The sequence below is a fragment of the Paroedura picta genome, chromosome 9 (assembly GCF_049243985.1).
Source record: "Paroedura picta isolate Pp20150507F chromosome 9, Ppicta_v3.0, whole genome shotgun sequence".
Lineage (NCBI taxonomy): Eukaryota > Metazoa > Chordata > Lepidosauria > Squamata > Gekkonidae > Paroedura > Paroedura picta.
This window is the reverse complement of record NC_135377.1, coordinates 39,501,527-39,515,246: the sequence shown is the minus strand read 5'-3', so window position 1 is coordinate 39,515,246 and position 13,720 is coordinate 39,501,527. Positions and strand designations below refer to the sequence as shown.

The following is a 13,720-nucleotide window of genomic DNA, read 5'->3' as shown; positions in this document are numbered from 1 at the left end:
GCCTGTCGCCTGGCCAACCTTCATGCTGCCACCTCCAATTCCGCACTGCCCGTCCAGCCATGCAGCAGCAGGTAGCAGCAGCCAGGCCACCCCATGACGGCTGGGTGCAGCATGAGGGAAGGGCATGAGCCCTGGAAGTGCCCTCCTTGCCATCCAAGAACTGTCTGGCGGAAAGGGGCCAGCCCAATCTGGACCTGCCTAGCTTTGCTGGGTATATCCGGATTGGCCCGCTGGAGTGGCAGAAGTGCAGGCCGGACCACAGGTTCCTGTCCTGGCCAGTGCCGCCTAGATTGCCCTTTCTCAGATATTAAGAGGAACCTGTGGTAAGGATAATTGTATTTGTTAACCACCACTCTTGGACACAACCAGCTCATGACAGTTTACATAAGATTTAAAAGCCCCATCTAGACCCATTATGCATGGGGGGAATAACGCACATTCGGGGTGGAATGGCAGCGACTAAAATCACCAATAACGCACGGTGCTGGCTGCAACCGGCCGCAGCTTTGGTGCATGCCGCCGGAAAAGCCGCATTAGCGAAACGCAGAAGAAAGTGCAGCTTCCGGGTGACCGGGGCGCAACCAGAAGTGGCGCTGGGATCGCCGCGTGCATGATCGGTTACTCTGGGTTTTGCTGCCATCGGGCCCCATCCCATGCATAACCGGTGTGCTTCGCGTCTTCCCCCACCGCATTTTCCATGTGACCCGAAATCGCCGTTTCGGCGGCCGTACATAATGGGTCCTAAAGACAATACCCACACAAACACAGATCATTATCAGCAGAATAATGATTCCCCCTCTCCTCCAACCCCCACATACACAGCTGTCAATACTCCAGGAGGTAGCTTCGGAGAGAGTCTGGCCCAACAGGTTTCCATAGGCCCCTACAGGGAGGAAGCTGTTCTTCCTGGCCTGACCTCATGCCTGGTGGAAGAGCTCTGTTTTATAGGCCCTGTGGAACATTGACAATTCCGTCTGGGCCCTTAGCTCTTCTGGGAGCTTGTTCCACCAGGTTGGGGCCAGGACAGAAAAGGCTCTGGCCCAGGCCAGGCATGCCTTCCATGGACTGGGGACAACCAGCAGATTCCTACCTGCAGAGCAGAGATACCTGCAAAGGGAATAAGGAGACAAGTGTTCCCTCAGATAGGTGGGACCCAAGCCATGAATGGCCTTAAAGGTAAGAACCAAAACTCTGAACCTGACCTGGAGGCAAATTGGCAACCAATGCAGCTGCCTCAGGATATGCTGGACATTATGACCTTGTGAGGACTCCAGCAGCTGCATTTTGTACCAACTACAATTCCCAGGTCAGAGACAAGGGAAGGCCTCTGTATAAAGTTTGTCACAGAAATTCAGTTGAAGATTCTAGGTGTTCGTTGTGAGGTATTTAAGAACCCCCTACTGCAGTTTACATACATGCAGAATCTAATCCACCAACACAGTGAACATAGAGGATCAGATTTCCTTGCACAGATAAAACTAGATATACAGAATTTTAACCTGTTGTCAGAGACTGGCCCAAACTCGACTATTTGGGTCTCTGATGTTCATATGGCTAGTATACAATGCTTGTCCATAGAACATCTTTAGAGAATGTATGTTTTGGAGATTTTTCTAACCTGCTGACTATACATTATAACAAAGGGAGAAACTATATCAATGAATCCTAAAAGTTTACTCATCATCAGATTTTGAAGTGTTAGTAGATAATAGGATTTCAGGGAACATGAGCTGCAGTGATATAGAATTATTTTTATTTTATGGTTATATTAGTAACTAGTAAATAAGCCCGCTGTCTCCTAAATACAGCGGGAGCTAGGCACCATGAGACCCTTCCCGGACCGGCTGGCAGCATCCCCACCGGGCCCCCCGCAGGTGAGGCTGGCCAGGTGGCGTGCTTGGAGCCTTCCTACCGTTGGTGGTGTTTGCGTAGAACTGAGCGTCAGAGGTGGGCTCGGGAGAGAGCGGGGTTGGGCAGCTCATTGGCGGCGGCGGTGCTGGGTGCGGGTGGGGCCAGGTGCCTGTTGCGGCGTCCACATCCTCTGGGCAGCAGCCCTCTCACGAACGGCGGCGGGGGGGCAGCGGCTCTCGCAGCGGGCTTTCTGGGCGGTCAGTGGCTCTTGGCAGGGCATGTGAGCCGCGGACGTGGCATTGTCGTTTTGCTGCTGGTGGCGGTAGGCAGGCGCGGCTGGCGGGCGCCACCTCTTGGGCCTGGTCGTGGGTGGGGCGTCTTCTTAGCGGCTGCAGAGGCTGTTGGGTCGTATGGGCGGCTATGCAGCCAATGGCGGCAGCTGGGCGAGACTGGAGAGGGTAGGCTCAGGAGAGAGCGGGGTCGGTCGGCTCATTTGCAGCGATGGCGCGGGGTGCGCGCACGGGTGGGCGGGGCTGGGTGCCTCTCCCGGCGTCTGTGTCCTCCGGGCACCGCCTCTCTGGCGATCGGCGGGCAGCGGCTCTCGCGTCAGGCTTTTCCTCCGGTCTGCGTTTGTTGGCAGGGCATGCAAGCCGCGGCTGTGGCGTCGTCCTCTTGCTGCCTCTTGGGGCTGGCCGGGGCTGGTGCGTCTTCTCAGCAGCCGGGCGAGGTTGGAGGGGGGTGGATCGGGAGGCACGAAGCAGGGAGGCTTCGGGCGTCAGGCGCTGTGCGCGGCTCGCAGTTGCTTCGCGCCTGCCAATTGGTCCCTCCGATTGTCTGTCATGAGGAAGGGTCCAATCCGGACCCTTCCTCATCCCGGACACATCCCGCCCCAGAACGCCTTACTCCTTTATTTAGTCCGTGGTGCCCACGGCGCCACGGGCGGTGTACAGATGGTTTAGTAGACGTTTTGTTTTATATTAAAAAACTTCAAAGTCATATCTCATTCTTACCTGTTTTTAAATAGTTTTCTCTCAATAAGTCAAGTTCCATAAAAACTTCCATTACTTGCAGTCATAAGACTGAAGAAAACAGAGTTTAGACAGCTCTAACAGCTTTCCACCCATATATGCCTGCAGAAAAACTATCAAAATACACCTCTATATAAAATATGCACACTTGCCAAATATTTTGTCTATACTCTATACAAGAACTAAAAAGGAAGCAAGCATGAAAAAAGTATGAAAGGACCAAAAAAGAAAAAAAGGGGCTGAATTAAGAAGAAATGAAGCAGGTAGGAAGAGTAATAATTTTCTATTATAGTATTCCAGTTGAAGATATTTGTAATAATAACTATTTTGGTTTGTTAATATACAAACTTGCTTTTTATATGACAATATATTTTGGAAAAGATTCTCAAGTGTGTTACTCAATTATATATATTTGGTTAAAAAAAACTTGATAAAAAAGATTATATAAACCTCTCACTTTGATTTCTTATCAGAACAAATCCCTCCCTGACTGCAGCTTTGAAACTGTCACTTCTACTTTCCATCCAATATGTTATTCTAAGTAGAAGACATACCTCTGAAGTAGAAATAAATTTAATTATTTGGCTCCTATTTGGTGTGTGGAACTGAAACTTCATGGTATTGATTGATTTGCAGATGTCATGCTCTTTTTCTTTAGTTTCACTTGAAAAGGCTTCCTCTCTCTAAAGCCTGCACAGTCTAGGGGGTCTAAATCCAGAGGACAAATATGTTTTTGTTCATAAATTACAGCCCATTTATTTCTTTGCTCTCTTGAGTTAGATTAATAACATATTTCCAAACTTCAGCAGCAGTTTTATGCAAAGCCATGCTTCATCCACAAATGCTTGTGTTACCTGCTTTTTCCTTGCCAGAAGATGACCTCTCTATGCTTGTGAAAATGTCAGAGAATAGTTTCTGGACTTGTGCCATTTGCATCTCTCCCCTTTTTTCTCTGGGTAGCTCTGCATTGAAATAATGCATGTAACATAAAATACTGAACAGGAAAATTGTAATACTAATATAATAGAGTCAGACTACAGACTGTATTCCATAAAGGCCTATAGAATAGTCCCGAGAAGTCTGTGTTGGCCATTTGAGAACAGACACTTAATGTGGAAGTACTGGGATACTGCAGACACTATGGAGCCATTGTTTTGACAGCATACAAAACTACTTTCTGAATCTGTTTTAAGACTTAAAACCATGGCTTATGGCTCAGCAAATTTTACAGAAACTCTGTTCTTACTACTAGCTACAGATCTGGCCCAAATATGAATAATATAAGCGGATGTATTTTAGATTAGGAAAACTTTGAACAATGTTTGTTCATCCCAGGCATACACATATTTTGTAAACACTAGCTTGTAAAGAAAGAAGCAACTTCCACACAAGGAATATTTGGTGACACAGCCTCCAAATTTTTGCAGCTCCTTGGGGCTCCTCCAAATGACACCACCAACCCCCCAAGGCTGTTTCATGATGTGGCCATTTTTAAAGCACAATATGGTAAATCCAGGAAAGTGGATTTATAACTCTCTATTGTGTCCCAGAGGTGAACAAGCAGTGAGCAGCAGGGATAAGATCATTTTCTATGATTCCTAGATCTGCCCTGTGTTGCTTCCATGCTTTACCTCACGCCTTCACTTAAGAAAGATTTCTCCTGACATCTCTCAGAGCAGCAGTAGGCAATAAATAGCGGCCGCGGCTCGGCACAGCCGCCGTTGACGCCGCGGGGGCGCCCAGCGTTGACGCGGCTCCTGGCGGCGTCATAGGGGCCGCGCCGGAGCGCGGCTGCAGAGGGGCGGGGCCGCCGGCCTTAAAAAGGCCGGAGCAGGCGTCCCCATCCTCTTTCGCGCCAGCTGCTCGCCGAGGACAGTTGCCCGCCCACCCTCCCTGTTTTTCGTTTCGTTCCGTTCTAAAATTCATCGCAGTCATGGATATGCAAGGTAGGGAGCCTGTTGGCAGGGAGCCCGTCTGCGTGCGGGACTCCCTGAGGTGGGGGGTCTCCTTAAAGAGACCGGCATTGACCCGGGCGCGGCCTACCCGGCTGGGAGGCCAGGGGCCCGGGGAGCCAAGTGGCGGGGGAACAACAATGGAGGCGGACGCCCGTTGGGTTCCTCGCGGCCACTTCCCCTGAACCCACGGCAGAAGGTGTCCCATCCTCCCGGCTGGGAGTGAGGCGTGGAGCAAAAGGGCCGCGGGTTGGTACGAGCAGCTGGACGGCTGATGGGGTCAGGCTCCCTTACCTACATATGGCCAACCCTCGGCTGGGGGTGGTCTGTCAATAAACGGCTGCGGCCAAGTTATATGCCAAAAGCTGGAGTCGTGTCTTCGCTGGTTGAGTCGCCACCTGCCAGTCAACACTTGCTAGCCTTCATGAGGGCAGAAAGAAGGGGGGTTAATTAATGCCATAATTTTATGAAATGTGAGAATCAGGAAATTTGATGTGGCTATCTAGGAATACAGCTAGAATAACAGTATGGGAAGGACAGCAAAGGATGGTGGCTGCAATCTGATAAGATATTTGTTGTCCTATATTCTGGAAAGAACCAAAGCAAGGGTAGTACCACTACTACTAGTGTGGTAACCACACTTAAGATTCATTTATTGGAAATAGAGGCTCTAGGGTCAGTGGTGCTGTCCCCGGTGAGAGTAGGTAGGTGTTGTGGCACAACCTCTGGTCCAGCAGGCTCCCTTCTCAATCAGCTTCAAGCCTGAGGGGAGAAGAATTAAGGCTGCTTCACAATGAATGGAAGAGAAGGTGGTACCAACCCTGAAATAGAATTCGAAGAGCAGAAGAATGGGAGAAAGTTCAGAAGCCGGAAGACCCTGAAGAGTGTCCTGAGGAAGTGTATGACTCCCGATCACTCTATGAAAGACTTCAGGGGCAAAAAGATAAGAATCATGAGTTTGAAGAGCAATTCAAATTCAAAAATATGGTCAGAGGCCTAGATGAGTATGAGACCAATTTCCTCAATGAGGTTTCTCAGAAGCAGCATCAAGATCTGAAAGAACTGAATGAATGCAGAAGTTCTTTGTCCAAGGTTGGGGGAAGCACTAACTTGAAAAAAAGAGGCAAAAGCTGTTGGTGAAGTCCAAGGGAAACAAGAGCAAGTTCCCTCAAGTGAAGATTTTGTCAGGCGCTGTGAAACAGAAATTCAGAGGGAGCCAACAACAGGAAAAGACTGAACCTCAACCCTGATGCCAATCTGGAAGAGGCTCCAGAAAAGTCCTCTTGGATCTGGGCAGCAGCTCTGGGAGTGATCCTATGGTTCACTGCCCCTTGGTGGCCGTGCACATCAGGATTCTGCCAGGCCTGGGCACTTACTTGGGGAGCAGCAACTCAGAGTCCAGCTTGGACGGCGAAGACACCATCAACTTGGCTGGCAAGATCACCTCCTCAGTATTCTGTGGTGGCAGCAGCTTCCTTGATGGCCCATTGTAGGATTCACCCTGACTCCAATGAAGCTTGTGTGGGAAGCTTCACCCTCCTTTCATCCTGGTCATCATCCAAGTGCTGAACATTATCAGTCTCTATTTTTTAGATAATACTAAGCAGCATTCTGGAAAAAATAAAATGATTCATTTATTAAATTTGTATCTGACAACTCTTCCGAACAGCAAAGTAACATACTTGGTTCTCCTGTTCTTTGTGAAGTAGGCCCAAGAAAACTCAGGTCTGTGGTCGGGTGGAGACTTGAACTTGGGTTTGCTCATTTGGAGTCTAACCACTATCTCACGCTACTACTACACAATACTAGATTTATTGTGTGGTCTGTGGCCATAGTTAGATAATGAGAGCCACCATGCTAAGCTCAATATTTGCTTTAAACATTCATTAACATTTACCTGGTAATAAAAGAAAAGTTATAGTCTATTGATAATTTTCCTTTCTCTTTTACTACTTTAACTCTGTATATAATGTGTTTGGAAATATCCATGAAGATATATTTTAGAAGCAAGAATGTGCCATATGCAATATGGCTAAAAATAGAAGATTTAAATGACTCCAATATATTTGGTTTCCTTAACCATAATTTAGGGGGTTCCTTGCAATATGTTAATTGTAAATAGCATTTGAAACAAAACAGAAAAGTAGACATCAATATACTACGTGTCCAACAAAAAATATTATTGTATAAGTTTTAGACTATAATACCATTCTATGTATAAATATATCCCAACATAAATCACAGTACACTTTAGAATAAGCACAAATTAAAACAAAGACATTGAATGAACCACTAGAAAAAGAATAAAAACAGAGGGAGAGGAAACCACAAAACTGAATTTTTTATAGGCATGAAAATATGCTGAGCAATCAGAGAATGCTGTAAAGTACAAATAGATGAGGAGAAAGGAAAAATACCACAACGTTACTGTAAATCAGATAATCGCAGCTGAGACATATTAAGTTCAATAGTGCTGTTGAGTAAGGTGAAGTATGGAACAATTAAAATGCTGCTATGTTAAAGCAGGACTATTATTCTGAGAAATTAATTAATGGAAAAATAATTGTATGAATGTGATCTAGATGAGGATCCCTCATACATTTGACAAGCATCCAAAGCATCACCATTTTGCTATGTTGTGATTGTCCCCAATGTACTTCTTGGTTATGATTTTAAGCATGCAGAAAAGCAACCCATTGTCTGAGGAATGCACTGAAACTTCTATTAATTGCAACATACTGTCAGGAATAGAGAGTGCCATTTTGATAGATATCTGCTAGGTTTTCATCTGGGAATTTACTTGTAAGAATTTTTTGTGTTATGGATTTCAAATCTTCACAAAATATACCATCTGATAGCTAAAGAACATGCTAAAGAATTGGCACATGTATATAAGGATTATAGATTTTTACCATTTGCCAGCAGGTACCCCCATACTTCGTATGCTGTTTTTCTAAAAAGAAAAAGTCCCCTAATTTTTTATGCAGACCTTATGACTTTTTTCAAGAAATACATGTATCTCTAATGGAGATGGAAAGTTTCTACAGTTTTACAAATGCTTAAATAAAAAATGCAGAAAAAGAAGGCATTTTCAGACCAAGAACTAAAACTATCTCTTCAAGTTGAAATTAAATATTATAGGTGAGGCCATGATGGCCAAGCAGCTCTCATGGGCCCAACAGGGGGACGCCACCACCAGCCCTGAGAGGTTATGATGGTTGTTCATTAGTCTGAGGAAGAGTGCATGCACCCAAAAGCTCACATCTTGAATAAATCTTTGATGGTCTTAAAGGTGCTATTGGGCTATATTTTTGTTGTGCTAGTTCAGACCAAAACCGCTACCCACTTGAATAACTCCAGCTTGTTGCATATTACTGAGTGAAGTATGTCTATACTTAGGGGATGTTTCATAGAAAGAAATTGTTAGCAGCTCTGTTGGTTTCAAAGTAAAATCAAAACAACAATAACATCAGAACACCATCCACATTCTACCATATATTAGGCCCAACCAAATGATATAACAATCTGCTAACTTTTGAGTTCACGGGATTGTGTTTACATATATGCAGTAGTAGTAAGTTATAGTGAGCAAATACAAGGTGATTGCTACAATACATGCTAGAACATTGCTGTAGGACAAAACAAACAATATTTGTATTTGCTGATGCAACCTAGTATTTGCTGATGCATCTAAAATGCAGTGGTAACATCTCCTTTTGCTCAGAGATGTGCACAGGAATTTAATTGCATTGCTTTGCATTAGCTTTGTTCTTGAATATGGGTCTGCCCTTAGAATAGCACAGATACTGCAATTCATGAAGAATGCTTGATTTTTTTAAAATCAAGAGCTAGGTGGAGCATGTATATTATGCTCATTTGGCAGTCACTTCACTTGTTCAAGGTAATGGTTATCACTTACATGGCCTTAGACACTCAGATCTGTAAGATCACCACTCTCCACCCTGTAAATGGGCAAGGTCAACAACTATGTGTACATGGGATAATGAACTATAACATTGTGCATCTGTATGCTGCATAGGTTATCTTTTTGTTATTGCATTAATTTTTTCTACTGATGTTGCATTTTTCTATATTGTTCTGTATCATGTTATATTCTATGCAACTTGTGATTCTAGTACATCATATTAGATATCTCATCATATTGATTGCATCGATTTACACTTTGTAATCCAATTTGAATCTCAATGAGACAGACTATAAATATAGTAGAAAGAATAAACAAAGCACACATTCTTGACTCACTGATGCTGAATGATACAAAAAGTCCCTAGTGATTTCACCACTAGCAATTGTGGCCTTTATTGTACAAAACCTCTGAGAATTTAATTGGAAAATTAAAACCACACATTTACTGGAATATTTGTATCAGTCACCTGGCATCAACTTTATTACAATCGTTGAACAACAATTATTTTGAATCAGTGTGGTAAATAATCTGACTGTTACTGAATTTGGGTTGTTACCAACAGTTTATTTGGACTTTTTAACATTTGGAAATGGTATTTCTCACCTCCTCCACATTAGCTTTTTCACCCTCTTGCCAAGTTTTTGAAAGGGAAAAATAACTTAATTTAGGTTTGAGGTGTTTCAAAAGTTATTTGAGGAGAAGCATAGCTGGCTCCTTGCAGGAACATTAGAAGTCAGCGATATGGCTCGCTTTTGAACACTTTTGGGAGTAATTTGTTCGAGCTCTGGGAATGATGGGCTATGCAACAGCCACGTTTGAAACATGCTTTTCTTTAATTTGAAACAACAACCAGGACATCTGTACATCATCTTTGATAAGTATTTGTTAATGGAAAAAAGCAACCAACATGGCAAACACAAATTTAGACTATGTCAACACATATGTTCACACATTTCAATATTATTTTTGAATTTTCAGTTTTAAATGCATATATGCCCATTACACATTTACACTACAAGATAGCCACTGTAGCCTAGTCGATAGTGGCAGTTTACCTTATCTTAGCCTTAGGTTAAGCATATGGATAGATGTAGGTGAGGACTTGGAGTGGTTATTATAGAGCTGGTGATGAGTTTTTCCATTTCTTGTGTCTCATCATAGTCTTTGATCAGACTGGTATTACATTCTGTCACCATGCTTCAGATGGCATACCGGAAAAACGAAAACAAACCCACAGATATGTTTAGACTTGATAGGAATATGTGTGCTTGTGTGCGTGTGTATTATATGGGTACATATCCATATAAGCATCCATGACAAACTAGATGTAATAGCTGAACACTTTTGTGCTGGATTTGGTCCATCGCGAGAGCTTACACTGTGGTGTAACTTGAGTAGTTTGGACTGGTGGGTAGAGAAAATTGAAGATCAGGGGAAATAACTTTTAAATCCTTTTGTCATTGAAATCATGCCTTGAAGTTGCAGGAAAAGGAATGAAAGGTATTGGTGAAACCTCATATGGGCTTGGTTGGGTACATTAATTTTACAAGCTGAACCTTGCTTCGAGTAGCCTCACGATTTCTTTTAAAAGATTCTGTAGATCTGTAGATCTATGATATAAAAGCAACACCAGTATTCAGATTTTATCTTCAGGTTGGGATTGGGTTGCCAGTCTCCAAATGGGGGTCAGAGGTCTTCTAGAACTACAACTGATCAGTTCCCTGGGGAAAAGGGCTGTCTTGGAGGACAGACTCTATGGTATTATATCCCTCTGAGGTCCCATGCATCCCCAAACCCCACCATCTCCAGGTTCCACCCCCCAGAGTCCCAAGAATTTCCCAAGCTGGAACTGGCAACCTTACATTGCAAAAGTCGGGAAATGATGCTGTTCATTAGAATAACATCTTTAAATGCCTAGGTGGTCAGAAACACTAGAACATGTGTCATGAACCAGTTACAGACTGGTTTCCTGAAACAATCTGCAAATCCCCTATCATGTTATGCTTTAATCTCCAGCCAGTCTACATGGAAGAATAAAAGCTGGAAATGTAAAGAGTTGGACTGTTGAATTCTGCATATAAAGGTTTGTGAGGGTGGAAGCTGCTGCCAAAATATTAACAGGGGAAGTTTGTGTTCCTAGAGCAAGAGTCCATGAACAGGGGGGAATGTTAAGTTGGTTTTTTAAAAATATACAATTTACTTGTTCTTTGTACACTTTAACTTTAAGAGCCCCCCTCCATAAATCACCACAGGCAACTTTAATTAACAGCAGGGGTAAGTAGCCCATGGCAGTAAAATAAAGCAGACTTCACCTTCTGCCCCTCTTTTTCTTGAAATGAGGAAGTCACTTGTTTTTCTCCAGTGCCTTCTATTCCTTTGCTGGCTGGAAAATATCAGGGGTCTGCTGGTGAGTCTGGTAGTCATGGTGGTGGCTGCTGTGGGGGGAGGGGGGAGGGAGTAAAATAAGTGTCAAGGAATTCATTGTCTGTTCTCCACCTGTTGTTATTCTGGTCCCAATCAACCTGCTAGCCAGGCTGGAGCCAGTGGCCATCTGGAAACACTGCTCTGTTTATAAACTTGGCATGAAGCAGCACTCCCGGGCCCTGACCTCCCACACAAATCTGGAAACAATTAGAGCAAGATGATAGGCAGGCAGGCAGGGAGAGAGCAAGCAAGCTAGTGGGATTGAGAGGAGAGTTCTTCGGCTCTCAAACTAAGAAAGGATTGTGGCGGTTTCAGCGAGAGAAATATTTATTCCCCTCTTTTCTGCCAAAAGATTCTCTGGGATTTAAAGATAACGGTGGTTCTTCTTCTCCGTTTAAATTTCCCCCTTCCAAATTTCTTTTTAATTTATCAGTTCTGAAGTTTGCATTGTGGCTGAGGAATAGAGAGAAGTTGATTCAGACCACAACCGCAGCTCAAGGCAATCTTTCTCAAAACCAGATCATATGATACAGTTCCCACTCATTTTTAGCAGCAGTAAAATCTGCCACCCAGGTAGTTCATATTTGTGTGCTTCCCATAGGGGGACAGCCTCTTCATTCTGGCTTCTAATAAAATGTAGGAGCTTTTGGGGTTCCCTGTATCAAGACCAACTTGTAGCCATGAGCCGTTCACTCCAAAACCTGTGCTTTCTCACAAGAAATCCAGGCCTTCATTCTTAGACTCAGTCTGGCTTCTGCTTGATGCTGAATCAATAGCCAAGGAGGCAGCTCGCCAGACATGGATTGGATTCAGTGGGGCCTTGGAGAGAACGAGGGAGGAGGAAGCCTTAAAAAGAACAAATCAGGCACTTCCCTTTCTAGAATAAACTGAACAAGCAACTCTGTTCTTCCTAAGTCTGAGTAATTTTACCATGGCAAGTACAGATGCCAGCGTGTTATTTCATTTCTCACAGTTTGTCCATTTAGTGGAACCAAAAAAGGCTGCCAGATGAGATACATTTACAGTAATTCGTCTTGTATGATTGAAAGGAAATTACCCTTTGCTCATTTAGGAGGAGCGTTGCTGCCTCTCTGCCACTTTAGGAAGTGCCTGCCACTCATCTAAAATTTACCAGGACTGTTTGTCAACAACATTCTCTATTTAAGTGCATTCAATTTATTCTGAACATTAGAGGTGTCTTTGCTATAGCCCAATTTTTCAAGGAAAGCTAAACTGGAACATGGATCTCCCCATGGAACTAGAAACAATTCCATATGGATCTGTAGGAGGGATAGGAAATGCAATTTTAATTTGTCCGCTCCTAGAATCTATACCCTTAGTGAATGTGCTTGCTTGACCTCATGCTAGTCTGTGTGTCTGAGGAATGCACTTGACATTGGACAAACTGAGCTTTGCTGTCTGCATGTCTGAATGTCCATGGTCAGTTTGGGAATGTCACAGGTAAAAAGTTATCAGCCTTTCCCAGAGGGACTGAATTGTGCAGACCAGAGATCAGGATGTTGCTTTCCTGAGAAACGACAGTATTCTCACCATGACTGTGTATTTATGAAAAGCACCAGCATAACTCTTTGAGGACAGTATTATATTAGCATCCAGCTTCTTATTAGAAAGCTAAGTAGTCAGGGGGAAAGGCTTGACTAGAAGCATTTCTCCTTGCATGGTGGTTTCCTGTCAGCCTGAATTTGGCACGGTGATGGAATATACAATCATATGATGATGATGATTAATTTCCTGCCACTCTCAGCAGAGCTGGCTTGTGGTGGGTTACAAGATAAAAATAAAATAAAAATGCAGCGTCCCCTAAAACCCCCCTAAAATTACAACAATTAACAAATATACAGATTCCAATAACAAGCGAGGTGGCAAACCACCCTCCCCCACCTACCCCCACTGTGGACTAGGGGAGAACTGCTGGCCACCACTGTTAAATGTGGTGGAATACCTTCCTTTGGGGGGTCCACAGATCTTCTCTCTGCAGTGGCCCCAACCATAGACCTGGTGGAACAGCTCCATCCTACAGGCCCTGACAAAAGCTGAAAGCTCCAGGCAGGGCCTGTAGCTCCTCTGGGAGCTTATTCCACCAGGTAGGGGCCAAGACTGGAAAGGCCCTGGCCCTAATTGAGGCCAAGTAAGCCACTTTGACTCCAGGAATTACTAGTAAGTTGGAACCCAAAGAGTGCAAGGCCCTGGTGACAGGCGGTCTCATAGATATGTGGGTCCCAGTCCGTGTAAAGCCTTCAAGGTCAGTACCAAAACCTTGAACCTGATCCGGGCTACAACTGGGAACCAATGCAGCTGCCTCAGCAAAGGCTGGATATGGGCCCTCCAAGGTGTTCCTGTGAGGACCGTAGCAGCTGCATTTTGCACAAGCTGTAATTTCTGGGTCAGGGACAAGGGCAGGCCAGTGTACGGCAAGTTACAGAAATCAATCCTGGAGGTGACTGTCGCATGGATCACCCTGGCCAGATGCTTGGAGGACAGATAGGGCACTAATAGTCTCACCTGGTAGAGATGGA

The 13,720-nt window shown here is 44.4% G+C and overlaps 1 long non-coding RNA gene across 1 annotated transcript in view; it reads right to left on the bottom strand.

Moving 5' to 3' along the window:
* Nucleotides 1-9,663: 9,663 nt before the first annotated feature.
* LOC143844236 (uncharacterized) overlaps nucleotides 9,664-13,720 on the bottom strand; it is a 37,550-nt gene continuing 33,493 nt past the window's right edge. The window contains exons 3-4 of the long non-coding RNA XR_013233881.1: nucleotides 11,072-11,194; nucleotides 9,664-10,369 (exon numbers count right to left, since the gene is read on the bottom strand). This is a non-coding gene — a long non-coding RNA (uncharacterized LOC143844236). The remainder of the gene's footprint in view (nucleotides 10,370-11,071; nucleotides 11,195-13,720) is intronic.